The sequence below is a fragment of the Echinops telfairi genome, unplaced genomic scaffold (assembly GCF_000313985.2).
Source record: "Echinops telfairi isolate 266 unplaced genomic scaffold, ASM31398v2 ScPeMD7_18;HRSCAF=68, whole genome shotgun sequence".
NCBI lineage: Eukaryota > Metazoa > Chordata > Mammalia > Afrosoricida > Tenrecidae > Echinops > Echinops telfairi.
In genome coordinates, this window is record NW_022103915.1 from 85,249,366 (window position 1) to 85,262,205 (window position 12,840).

The 12,840-nt window shown below is 46.2% G+C and overlaps 1 protein-coding gene across 1 annotated transcript in view; it reads right to left on the reverse strand.

Annotated features, from left to right (window-relative positions):
• Nucleotides 1-12,840, reverse strand: part of LOC101655499 (T cell receptor alpha chain MC.7.G5-like) — a 673,376-nt gene that overhangs the window by 148,822 nt on the left and 511,714 nt on the right. The window lies entirely within an intron of this gene.

A 12,840-nucleotide genomic window follows, 5' to 3' on the forward strand; every position in this document is an offset into this window, starting at 1 on the left:
CCCACATTGAGTTGGCCAGAACCCAACCAGACGGAGATTTTTGAGCCTGTGAACTGGTGCATATTGTTGCTGACTTCATGGATGGCCTGTCTGGATTTGACTTTGCTTATGGATGCAGACCACAAGGTTCCAACTGGAATGAAGATTTCTTCCTGCTGGAAAACTATCATCTCCTCAGAGCACTGGGTTGATGTAAGTGGGCAGTATATAAATTGGATACCCAAAATTGGGGGATAAAGGCATGAAGTGGTTGGCTTATAAACTTTCATAGGCTGGGGAACATAATCACAGGATTATAGGTGTAGGTGTTACTTAATTGCAATCATGAAGCTAAAGAATTATGTACAGGTGCCAAGTTGTACCAAAGTTTATTGTACCAGACTTTATTTAAAGTTTATTGTGCCAACCTGGCCGATAAACACGTGGGGTTAATTGAAGGACGGAGTGATAAATGGCTTGGTGAGCCTCGCCTTTCGAGTTCTCAGGTCTCTTGCTTTGTGATGGTGGGACCAGGGTGCAGCTGCCTTAGCCAGTTCCCTGCTTCAGCTGGAAAGGCTCACTTCCTGCAAGACATCCCCAAGGAGAAGCTGCATGGACCTACCCTGGAGAAGCGTGTGGAGACCCCTGCCAGCACTGAGATGCTTACACATTCACTGGTTCGGCTTTCCTCCTGCAGTCAGCATCATAGTGTGTGTTATGTGAGATGGAGGAGGACTTTATGCATTGGTGTTGGACAGATGGGTTATTGTTGGACTTGAGGGCTTGGGCAGCACTGGGTTAGGATGTTTTCTTGATGTGTACTTACCCTTTATATAAAATTCTCTTTTTCACGAGTTTCCGTGGATTTGTTTCTCTAAAGTACCCAGACTAACACACCAGGCCCAAATACCCACCATCATGGAGCCTCCCTTCAGTGGAGGACTAGACAACCGATAAATAAAAATAAACATCAAATACACAGCTCACCAAATGGGGATAAAACCTATGGAGAACAATTAAGCAGAAATGAATGAAGGCTTTTTGCTGGAAGAATAAAATGTTCCAACTCACCTGCCACCCTCACTCCCCCCCCCCAATTTAAAGCTATATAATCTTATTTCAGTGAGTATTTGGGGACATTAAATTGACTTGTAATGTAAGAAAGAAGCTTTGACTCCAGAATTTGTTTACCCTGTGGAAAATGTGTCAGCCAGCACTTATTGTTCAGAGATATTGCAACAGGGCTAAAGTCCCCGCCTAAAGAGGTTTGGTTTGAATTCAATTCTCTTAGCTGGCGGCTTCTGCACCTTACTCCAACACAAGGCTTGCTGATGTCGAGTGGTTCCTCCGTGAGTGCAGAGGGCAGGAGCTGCGAGGTCTTGAGCCTCTTCATACCTTGGCATACGTGAAAATAAGCCAGTGACAATGTTAGAGACAAACTGGACACCTTACCCCACAATATAAATATGAAGGGGTTTCCAAAAGTTTGTGGGGGGGAAAAATCCATTATCTTCTAATTCCCCTTTTGCATGGACTTTTTGAAGCTCGCTTAGGTATGGATGGTAAAGTTAGCAATCCTAAGAACCTACCAGAACTGGGTGGGATTTTTCCAGCTCTTCTTCCAATTGTCATTGCAGACTGGCCCCCGGACGGGGAAGAAAAAGGCAGTGATCCCTAGAGACCAGGGTGTCCAACCCCGTTGAGAAGCAGCCGCGGGAAAGGGCATGTCATTCTTCCTTGTGTGGCCAAAATGGCTTCTGTATTGGACTGCTAGCTGCAACAAGAGAGGTGACGCTTTCCCATAAAGCTTTAGAGCCCCAGAAACCCTGTACAGGGCCATGGAATCCCTTGGTGGCAGTGGACTTGGGTTTTGGGGGGACTGGAAGAAAGACTGCTGACCTGTGACTTGGTTCTTCAGCGTGGGATGGAGAAGGCGGGGGACTGGTGAGTAGCAGCTATCCTCAGTTTCCCAGGGGAGCAGGGGTCTTGGGGAACTATTTTGGAAGCTGGAATGACAATCAGTATTTTAAAGTGGGGGAGGAAGGTGAGAGGAGTTCGCTTGTTGTCCCTATCACCTCACTTGGGGGTCATTGAAGATTCCCCGGTCAAAGACGGGTGGTTGGAAGGACCTGTCTGCTTCAGCCTAGCTGGCTGAACCTCACACATTTGGTGTCGGTCCTTCCTAATCACATATCTTCACACCCGTTTCTTTGCTATCTGAGCCCTGATGGTGTAGTGGGATACGAGTTGGTTGTGATCCACATGGTCGGCAGTTTGAAACCAGCAGCCGCTCTGACGGAGAAAGACTGAGCGTTCTGCTCCCATAAACAGTTCCAGTCTCGGAAACCCACCGGGGGTCGCTATGAGTCAGCATGGGCTTTGATGTTTTTGTTTTTGTTTTGTATGGCCCCTAGCGCAGTGCCAAAGTAAGCGACCTTAGAGGGGCACCCAGATCCCGCCTCCACTTCTGCAACCCCAGGCAAGCTACCAGTCCGTCCGAAACTTGGTTTCCCCACCCATGCAACAGAGCTGATGGCAGGACCTCAGTGGGCTGACATGTGCGTAAGGTGCGTCTCCTGGCTAAGTGGTCAGTTCCTTGTTGGTGCCCAACGAGTCTGTTCACTCTGTCCTCCACCCTGTCACCCGAGTGCCCTGTTTTGTGATAATATGGACTGAGGAGCTGATATGTGCCATGCAATTTACTTACTTTCCAGCCTTAGATTTCCATAACAGCACTGAGATGCTGGTATTCATTTGGTACTCAGGGTGGGTACCCATTTCACAGATGGAGCTATATCAATGACTTTACACGACAGTGTGAACTTTCTGTTCGGGTCACAAAATCCCAGGGTTCGGACACGTCTGAGACCACTGTTCCCTGTCCCAGTTTTCTGACAGATGATCACAGAGCATCCGTTTGAACAGGTCTGACTGTGGGGCACACCCCTCTTCCTCCTTTCTGTCACGTGCTGGAGACAGCCTCCACGGTTCTCCTGCCCCGTGCCCCACAGAGAGGGTCGTGCAAGTGCATGTGGAGGTCGAGAAAAACTCGGCAACAGTGAAAGGTTTCTGAACATGCAACGACCCAAAACGAATTCAAAATCAAACGCTCAATGGATTGGGGTGTTTCTGGCCACCCGTGCTCCTCTTGCAAATTTCATGTGTAAGAAGCCCTGCTGAGTGGGAGCAGTCTTTAGAGTCTGGGCCCTGCCACACTCCCTTCCTAGCCTGGGAAAATGCTTTAGCTTTTCTGCACCTTAATGCAGGAGTCCTGGTGGCATACTGCTTATGCGTTGGCCTGTGATCTGCAAGGTCAGCAGTTCAAAACCACTAGTGCTTCGCCGCAGAAAGGTGTCTCAGAACTCCTGGGCAGTTCTACCCTGTCCTGTAAGGTTGCTATGAGTCAATATTGAGTCCAAGGTAGTGGGTTTGACTTGTACCTTTAGTGTCCTCATTCGTTAAATGGAGCTTATGATAGAAAATGCACCATAGGGTTGCTAACACAATTAATTCATGCAATAGCTGTCTAATGCTAAAAGAGTGCCTAACCTGGAGTAAGCATTCAAAAAGGTTAGCTGTTTTAATCAGTTATTTTCCCTGATCATATTTGCTAATATATAGCTTTGTAGATTTGTCTAACTCTAGTTCCTCTTCCTGCCCTTCAAAGATACTCTTACCAGTGCCTGTTGAGGCCAGACCTGCTGGTTCTCTTATTAAAAATCAACCACGCAGCTCTTCTAATCATGATTCAAAATTTTTGACATCAAGATTTCAAACGGAAAGAAGTGTTATATCCCTTCAGCACTGGAGATGCACTACACCTTTCTTGCCTATCACCTGTTCAGTGAAGAATAACGGACACGAGTAGCTTTTAATGAGCTTGATGAGTGTGATGGCCCCCCTGGTAATTTGGATACGCCTAGGGATAAGGGTCCCCAATTTAGATGGGGTGCTTGGAATCGGATGCTGTTCAAGGGCAGGTATGATTTCTAGAGTCTTGCTGACACTGTGGCAAAAGCAGCTGTCCAAATGCGTGGGGCAGAGTGGTAGAAGCTAGGTATGAGGCCATGGTTGGACACCGAGGAAAGTGACTGGGTTCAGGACAGAGAGGAGATGGAGAGATTTCCTGAGGACTTGGAATCTAGTTGGTTGGGGAGGCAACTGATAAGAGCTTCATGGAGCGACATGGCTCAAATACGGGGAACGATGATAAAAGCAGTAAGTTATACTGTTTGACTCAGCACATGCTACAAATAATTCAGAGAAGGGGGAGGTCTTCAAATGTCAAAGGAGGTGGACATGGGCAAAGATGCAAAGGACAGAAGTAATCGCAAGAGGCAGAAGCGTCTGGAAGCCCCTCGGTTGGAACAGTGAGGAACTCTGATGGCAAGAAAATGCACGCAATTAGCAATCTCCTGTCAGTCTCCCCATACATCTGTGACGGACTGGAGTCTTTCTTAAAGTGATTAGTTGGAGAAAAATTTCCCTAGACATTGCCTAGCACCATCCGAGGAGGAGATTTGTTTTTGATTTAGACTTTAAAAGTATTGTTGCAGCTTTTATTGGGGTGTCTTTGATAAATTGTACATATTCAAATGCACCATTTGATCAATTTTGATCTACCTATATACCCGTGAAACTAGCGCCTTAATCAAGTGAACAAGCCAATCCGTCACCACCAACAGTTGGAAAGAGGCTAGTCAACATGGCAAATGGTAGGTTCTGCAGAGGAGGCCAGAGGGAAGGCTGCTTTCTGCTGCATGTTCTGCTTCAGAATAGGGAGGCCTGTCAATCATCCAAGTCTGGAAAAAAGACATCGTTCAGGCTAAGAGTAGAATATTAAATTGAGCTGCCCCAAGAGGGATATGGAAGTATTGTTGGGAGAAACGCCGACACGTTTTGTTACGAGCTCATGTGGAAGAAGGAAGTGAAGAAGGGCAGCTCGGGGAGAGGGAGAAGGTGGGCAAAGTCAGTGATCACTCAGTGACATGGAAGGTTGGAGATCAAGTCTTGCCCTCCACAGGGGATAAAAGGATGGAGCACACTTTTGGGGGGGGGGGGCAGGTGTGCACATGTATTTATTTCCTAGCATGTTTCTTTGACAAAAAGAAAACATTTCACAACTTAAAATGTGTGCATGTTATTTCTCTGCATAATTTTAAAAAGCACAATAATTTTAATGGGGGCTCGTACAACTCATCACAATTCATCCATCCATCCACTGTGTCCCTTTCTCCCCTTTCTCTATAAATGTCCTTTGCCTCCTGGTTCTTTCCTCTATTTCCTTTTTACTTCCCTCTTGTCCCACCATCATGTTCGGCCTTCATTAGGGTTTAGTAATTCTTTGCTGCCACATTGCCTTGACTGAGCTCCACTAGGCATCCTATGACCTTCCTTCCATTGATTTTAGTTCGCTTGTTGATTCCTTGTCCCTGGGCCAAGCACCTTTGTACATTTGTTGCCATCATCATTCTCAAAACATTTGCTTTCTACTTGAGCCCTTGGTATCAGCTCCTCATTTTTCCCCTCCTTCCCTCCCTCCCTCACAAACTCTTGATAATTTATAAATTATTATTATTTTGTCATGTCTTGCACTGTCCAATGTCTCCTTTACCCACTTTTCCATTGTCCGTCCCCCAGGGAGGGGGTTATATGTAGATCCTTGTGATCCCCCTTTCTACCCCACCTTCCCCTTACCCTCCTGGTATCATATCACTACTCTCATTACAGGTCCTGAGGGGTTTATCTGTCCTGGATTCCCTGTGTTTCCAGCTCTGATATGTACCAGTGTACATCCTCTGGTCTAACCGGATTTGTAAAGTAGAATTGGGCTCATGATTGGGAGTGATGGGGGAGGAAGCATTAAAGAACTAGAGGAAAGTTGTATGTTTCATTGTTGCTACACTGCACCCTGACTGGCTCATCTCCTGCCTGTGACCCTTCTGTAAGGGGATGTCCATTTGCTTACAGATGGGCTCTGGGTCTCTACTCCACACTCCCCCTCATTCACAATGATAGGATTTTTTTTGTTCTTTGATGGTGCACACTTTTTGATGCTGGATATAAGGGAGAAGAGTCTCCCCATCTCCCCAACCACCCTTTTCTAGAACAGCTCGATTCATGGTGATCAAGGTTAGGGAGGGATCTGGATGTCGTCCCCAGGGAAGCTTTGGGAAGTGGCTCTTCAGTCGAGGCCATCCCCTAAGCATTAGGATGTGCAGCCACAACTTCTTGTGAAGATCAAAGGAAGTTGGTAGGTATATAGTACATGGTATAGCTTCTGACTCTGGCTCTGTATTTCCCCTTTCCTGCCTCATACTGGGCCACAGACCACAACGAGTTGCTTCTTTGAGCACCATGGGAGTGTATGGACAAGTTTAAAATGACTTCCCTAGCAGAAAGGTAGACACAGCCTTCTTTGACCCCTGTTTCTTAAATTTCTGCACGAGAAAGTCATGATCTTGTTGGAAGTGCTCTGAGTAGCTCTTGATGGTTTGTGAGCTGCTCAGGAGTGGAACTGCAGCAGGGTGCTTCTTGTCATTGGTGCAGTAGTAAGAGCCTCCATCGCTCTCTGATACCTCCTGGATCTTACGTTTAGCCTGATTGTTTGACCTTTCAATGTTAGCATCAAACCAGCCTTGGAAACCATTGCCATAGTGACCCCATTCTGGGTGTATGTAAGTGAGGACACTGCCCTGGGTCTGCCTGTCCCAAATGATGTAGAACCGAGTGATGTTTCCTTCTTTCATGGGGCACGTGAGGGTGGCAGACCCTCCCACAGACACCGTCACAGCGTGTTCTCCAGGCACCCACACAGCAGCTGACATGACTCCTGAGAGAAAAGACAAGCGGGGTTCAGCGAAGCTAGGGGTTGAGAACATCGAATAAGGACCATTTTCATGGAGTAGCAGGGCCGGGGGGCCTTATTATCTCTCTGATTTATCATGCTGAATCTTGCATGATCGGGGCTCTGGAATCTGTCTTACCTGCCCAGACAAGGGTGAGATGAACGAGGCAGCCGGTTCTCTGCATGGCTCTGCTTAGAGACAGCTCTGCTTCTCAGTGAACCCCCGATTAGTCCCTTCTTTGAGGTGACACGGTCTCAGTGATGTATTGGTGTCTGAGGAAACCACCAATCAGCAGCTGCTTCCATTCCCGAAGAAAGGTCTTGTCAAACACAGGAAGCATACAGTACCTGTGAGGGACGATGCTGTGGGTATCCAGACGAGTCAACCAGATAAGGAAGGCCAATTGGAAGAAAGCTAAAAAAAACCAAAAACCCAAATCAGTTGCTGGCAAGTTGCTTCTGACTTGCAGTAACTCCATGAGTGTCAGAATAGAATTATGCACTATAAGGCTTTCACTATAAGGCTGACTGTTCTTTTTCTTTTGAAGTAGAACACCAGGCTTTTCATTGGAGGCACCTTGGGGTGGGCTCCAACCTCCAACTTCTTGGTTAGTAGGTGAGTGTGCTAGCTATTTGCTCCATGGAGGGACAAGTGGAAGGGTTGGAGCCGATTGATTGATAGCAAGCTTTCTGCTTTCTGCCCTAGAAGTTAGGTCTGATATTGATGCTCCATTTTCATGTCAGAGATACATGTTGGACACTCTGCAGTGATGCTGTTAGTGCCAAGAAGAGTTATTGACGTTTACAGCTGTTATCTAAAGAACCCTCAAATGAAGAGATCGATTACATGTGCGCCAAGACTCTGAGGACCGTGTAACGGTAGCTTTGTTCACTACAAACTCCCTCGAGGCAAAGTTGTTTAAGGGCGATTCACTTGTGTGTGACATAGCCTCTCCAATGAAGCAAAGTCTCTAATTTGAGCCAGTTTTCTGATCTTACCGAGTTTATCTACCTTCTTTTTTTTTTTTGGAAAGGGTCGCAGGTCACCTTGGCTAAATATGCAAAGCAAAAGTATTGTTAAAGATAATTCAGAAACCACCGATATATGCCAACTTAGGACAGACTAAGTTTGTACTAATATGTGTTGCCAAAGAGGGGGCCTGTAAAATTCTGGGGCCGAGGCTTTGGAATTTCTGAAATCAGGCAGGCAAATGAAGGAAGGGAAGTCGGTAGTGCTGCAGAAGCTGGGATGAGGGGTCTTTGGTCAACAAAGGGTCCAGAGAGACGATGGCATCCCATTTCTGAGGATGGGTTCAGGACCTAACTTCCCATCCAAGTGGAGGAGAGCTCCAGCCAAGCTTTCTGGGTTTTCCTAATTTGATGGGGATAAGACTGGCTTGAGAAAATATAGGGTAGTTTTTCCCTCCTTCCCCTACTTCCTTCACTTTACCCAGCTGCCCATCCCACCTACCATTCCTCAGTTTGAGATGACAACTGGGCTCACCAATAGGCTGTAATCATGGCCACCTGGTTTAATCCTTTACGTATTGCCAAGGGCAACTCTCTGATCTTACGGGCTCAATCTTTTTACATCAGGTTGCCAACTCTTGGCACATCCCATACATCTAGCCATTCTTGTAATGTGTCAACCACCCAAGATTCACTAGTGGCCTCTTTGATCATGTTGCTTACCCTCCAGCATGAGAACCAGTCATCACATAACAATTTGCACAATCCATCCTTCCATTGCAGCCAGGCTGTAAGTGCTCTGAAGGGGAAGAAATGGATCATGAGGACATGTCATGGGGCTCATAGGTGGTCAGGAAGTCAGAGAAGGTTTCCATGATGAAATGGTCATGAAGTCGAGAACTGATCAGTAACAGACGCAACACACTCGAGTAACTTCTGCTAGTGAATCAGTGCTTAACTTCATTATCGTTTCTTCATGGAAACCTTCCATGCTAGCCTTCTTATTTTAGTAAATGGATCTTAATGAACAGCAGCCCTCTGGCTCCTTTCCTGGCAGCACCTCAATTGATTTGGCAAATGGAAATCACCATCAGGAAATTGGAGGGGAGGAAGAGCGGGAAGTGAGCTATTGCTGTCCAGATGTCTCCTCGGTAGACTGCCGGCAGGGACTGTCTCTCTTTAATGAAGCTACAACTCCTCCTGTGCTTCTGCGGGTTCTAGGAACGGGTCCCCAGTCTATGCTTTAGGCTAAATGTGGTCGTTACTTTCCCGTTGCTAGTTGTGGGACGGGGTGTTCAGTCTTTATTTTTTTGCTTCCCTTAACCCTGCGCATACTTCTAGAAACTTTCATTTGACTCTCTATCATCACCCCTTAAAGAGTGCCCTCTATTTCCGGCTGGAAGTCACACAGGTTCACGCGGTGGGAAAGAGCCTGGTCAGCTTCATCAGGCTGACCTTGTCGCAGACAGTGGAGCGTGTGGAAAGGCGCTGCAACCCACCACCACAAGTGCTTTTTGCTTCTCTGTTAGTGCCAGACGACGGCCAATGACTGTCAGATCGATACTGTGGATATTTCATTTTCAGGGCCAGCATGCTGAAAAATCAGCCAATGGATTCCATAGTCATGGGGGAAGAGGCTCTTACCACTGGGGACAGAAGATTTCAAGGGTTGGCGATAGAAGGACAGTAGCATGCCTTCTCACTCGTGTCTTGTCTTGACTTCTCCAGCCCTCTGGCAGAGCTGCTTTTCTGATCTTCACATGAGTTCTGGGAATGCACATGCTGTTTCTTTGAATTCGCCCAAGCTCTGGGGGGAGCAGATGGCTCTGTAACGTTACCTAGACACACCTCAGACAGGTGCTGCAGGCAAGAAGGACTGAGAAGAGATTCTGACAATTGGAGACACTCTTGCTACACCAGCGGTTCTCAACCTGTGGGTCACAACCCCCTTGGGGGTCAAATGACCCTTTCACAGGGGTCACCTAAGACCATTGAAAAACACATATTTCCGATGGTCTTAGGAACCGAGACACGGCTCCTCTATCCATTTCCAGGTGGGTCCGCCCACATGCAGATACGCCCACCTACGAGTACCCGGGGTAAAGACTGTTACCCATGCTACACCATGCTTCAAGACACAATTTCACTTATTTGTGACTAGAAATAAATATTTCACAATATAGAATTGCATATTATTTTTGCGATTAGTCACTATACTTTAATTATGTTCAATTTGTAACAATGAAAATACATCCTACATATCAGATATTTTCATGATGACTCATAACAGTAGCAAAATTACAGTTATGAAGTAGCAACAAAAATAATTTCATAAAAGATATAGTGTCTGGGGTCTTAAAAGTTTGAAAGTAAACAAGCGGCCAGCTAGCTTAGAAGCAACAAAGCCCACATGGAAGAAGCACACCAGCCTGTGTGATCATGAGATGTCGAAGGGATCAGGTATCAGGCATCAAGGAACAAAAAATCATATCACTGTGAATGATGGGGAGTACAGTTTGGGGACCCCAAACCCATCTGTAGGCAACTGGAGATCCCCTTACAGAAGGGTTGCGGGAGGAGATGAACCAGTCAGGGTGCAGTGTAGCAACGATGAAACGTACAACTCTCCTCTAGTTCCTAAATGCTTCCTCCTCACAACTATCACGATCCCAATTCTACCTTCCAAATCTGGCTAGATCAGAGGATGTACACTGGTACAGATAGGAACTGGGAACACAGGGAATCCAGGACAGATGATCCCTTCAGGACCAGTGGTGAGAGTGGCGATACCGGGAGGGTGGAGGGAAGGTGGGGTAGGAAGGGGGAACCAATTACAGGGATCTACATATAACCTCCTCCCTGGGATATGGACAACAGAAAAGTGGGTGAAGGGAGATGTCAGACAGTGTAAAATATGACAAAATAATAATAATTTATATATTATCAAGGGTTCATGAGAGGGGTGGGGGCGGAGGAGGAATGAGGAGCTGATACCAAGGGCTCAAGTAGAAAGCAAATGTTTTGAGAATGATGAGGGCAACAAATGTACAAATGTGCTTGGCACAATCGATGGATGTATGGATTGTGATAAGAGTTGTATGGGCCCCAAATAAAATGATTAAATATAAAAAGAGATGGCTAATAATAAAAAAAATAAAATAAAGATACCCCTAGGGCGGGGGGGAAGAGTTGTATGAGCCCCCAATAAAATGATTAAAAAATAATTTTATGGTTGGGGGGTCACCACAACATGAGGAACTGTATTAAATGGTTGCAGCATTAGGAAGGTTGAGAACCACTGGTCTACCCTGTCTACTGTAGTCTTCAAGAAGTAGCTGTGCTGTTGTGAACAATCACAGATTGAGATTTGGAAAACCTGAAGTCATGCATCCTGACTCCACCACTTATTTGCAAGTTATGCAGCCCTCCTGACTGTGTTTTTCTGGACAATAAAATGGAAACAACGCCAGCCTCCTGGGGTGAGGATAGTCATGAAATAGTGCACCTGGGAGAACACCTTGTGACCTATAATTAGATATGCTTCTGGGGGCAAGGGCGGTCAGCTGACAAATGTGGATGACAGGAGAGGCAGGCTTGGGTTTGTGACTTACCCAGAAGCAGAGGAGAGGAAGCAGCACAATCATAATCTCCTCTACCAAGAAAGACCCGTGGAAGACCAGGGCTGTGGAAGACTCTCTGTTGGTATAGGAATATGGAAGACGTTTCGCTTCTGTCTACAGGAGGATAAGCCTGAAAGTGTTTCAAAATCATAGAAATACTTAGTAAACAATGCTATCAAAAGGTGAAGCTATTGTTTCTTGACATATCCTTGACCTAGGTCTCCACACTGCTGAAGGTGGCGTTTTTTTCTATCTGTCCCTGATGGAGACTGAGCAGAAGACCCTTAAGGAGATGGATCGATACAGTTGACAGCAATAATAGGCTCAAAAGAAATAGCAATTGTGAGGATGGGACATTGTTTCATTCGGCTGTACATAGGCCACTAAGAGTTGGAGACGAACTGAAGCATCGAACAACAGCAAGAAGCCGTCTCTGAAAAATTCAGTTCTCTTCTATCTAGACCACATCAACATGTTGCTTTTGGCATCTTTGAGGGACTCAGATTGTATTTTTTTGAAATGTTCTTTGAGTGTTTTGGGAAAAAGAAATCTGAAAGTATACGGTTGGGCTTTATGTGGTATTGTCTTAGGCTGCGTTCTCTAGAGAAGCAAACCCAGGGATGCTTTTATTTATATATAAGAGAGAGAGAGAGAGAGAGAGAGAGAGAGAGAGAGAACTTTCTATCAAGAAAATGGCTCACGTGGTTACAAAAGTGGGCAAGTCCAAGTGCAGGCAGGCTCCAAGCCTGTGGTTCAGCCATTGGGCTGCAGGCTTCTTTTGACGCCCATTGCTGTGGTGCTGATGATCAAGCAGAAGGAAGACCACAGGCTGGTGGCTTCATGTGGGGATGAATCCAAGCTCAGATGACAGGTCTGTGATGACTCCCAGGATTGGCAGGCAAATCCAAAGAACGAGGTCAGTGAGCCAGATGCAGGATCTAGACCCAGCAGACAGCACAGCATGCTTTCCCACGGCAACCATCTACATTGGAAGGAGACCACACCCTGGAGGAGATGTCCTTGCAGTGGTATTAGGGCTGTGACCCAAGTAGGAGTGTTGCATTCCCCACCCGCCCCAATCTTATCCCACCATGGAGCCATTGTGTTATATCAGTTCACAGAGGGATTATTAGCTATAACTTCCAAACCACCAAGAATCTTGTTTCATCCAAGTCGACCCAGAACCTTAGCTATCACAAAGGTGGATGAGGTAAAGGCTGTCTTATGTTACAGACAGCTCTTGCTATCCTTGAAGAATGAGCAGGTGCATGGTTGTGATGGAAAAAAGATCCCTAGCCTTTTCCTCACTAATTCGGTTTTCATTTTTCTTAAAACTTCTTCGGGCTAGACTGGAAAACACAAGTTTTTCTTGCTTGGTATATTTTAATTTGTTCTTCGTCAGTGGATTGATGTTGTTGCTGTTTT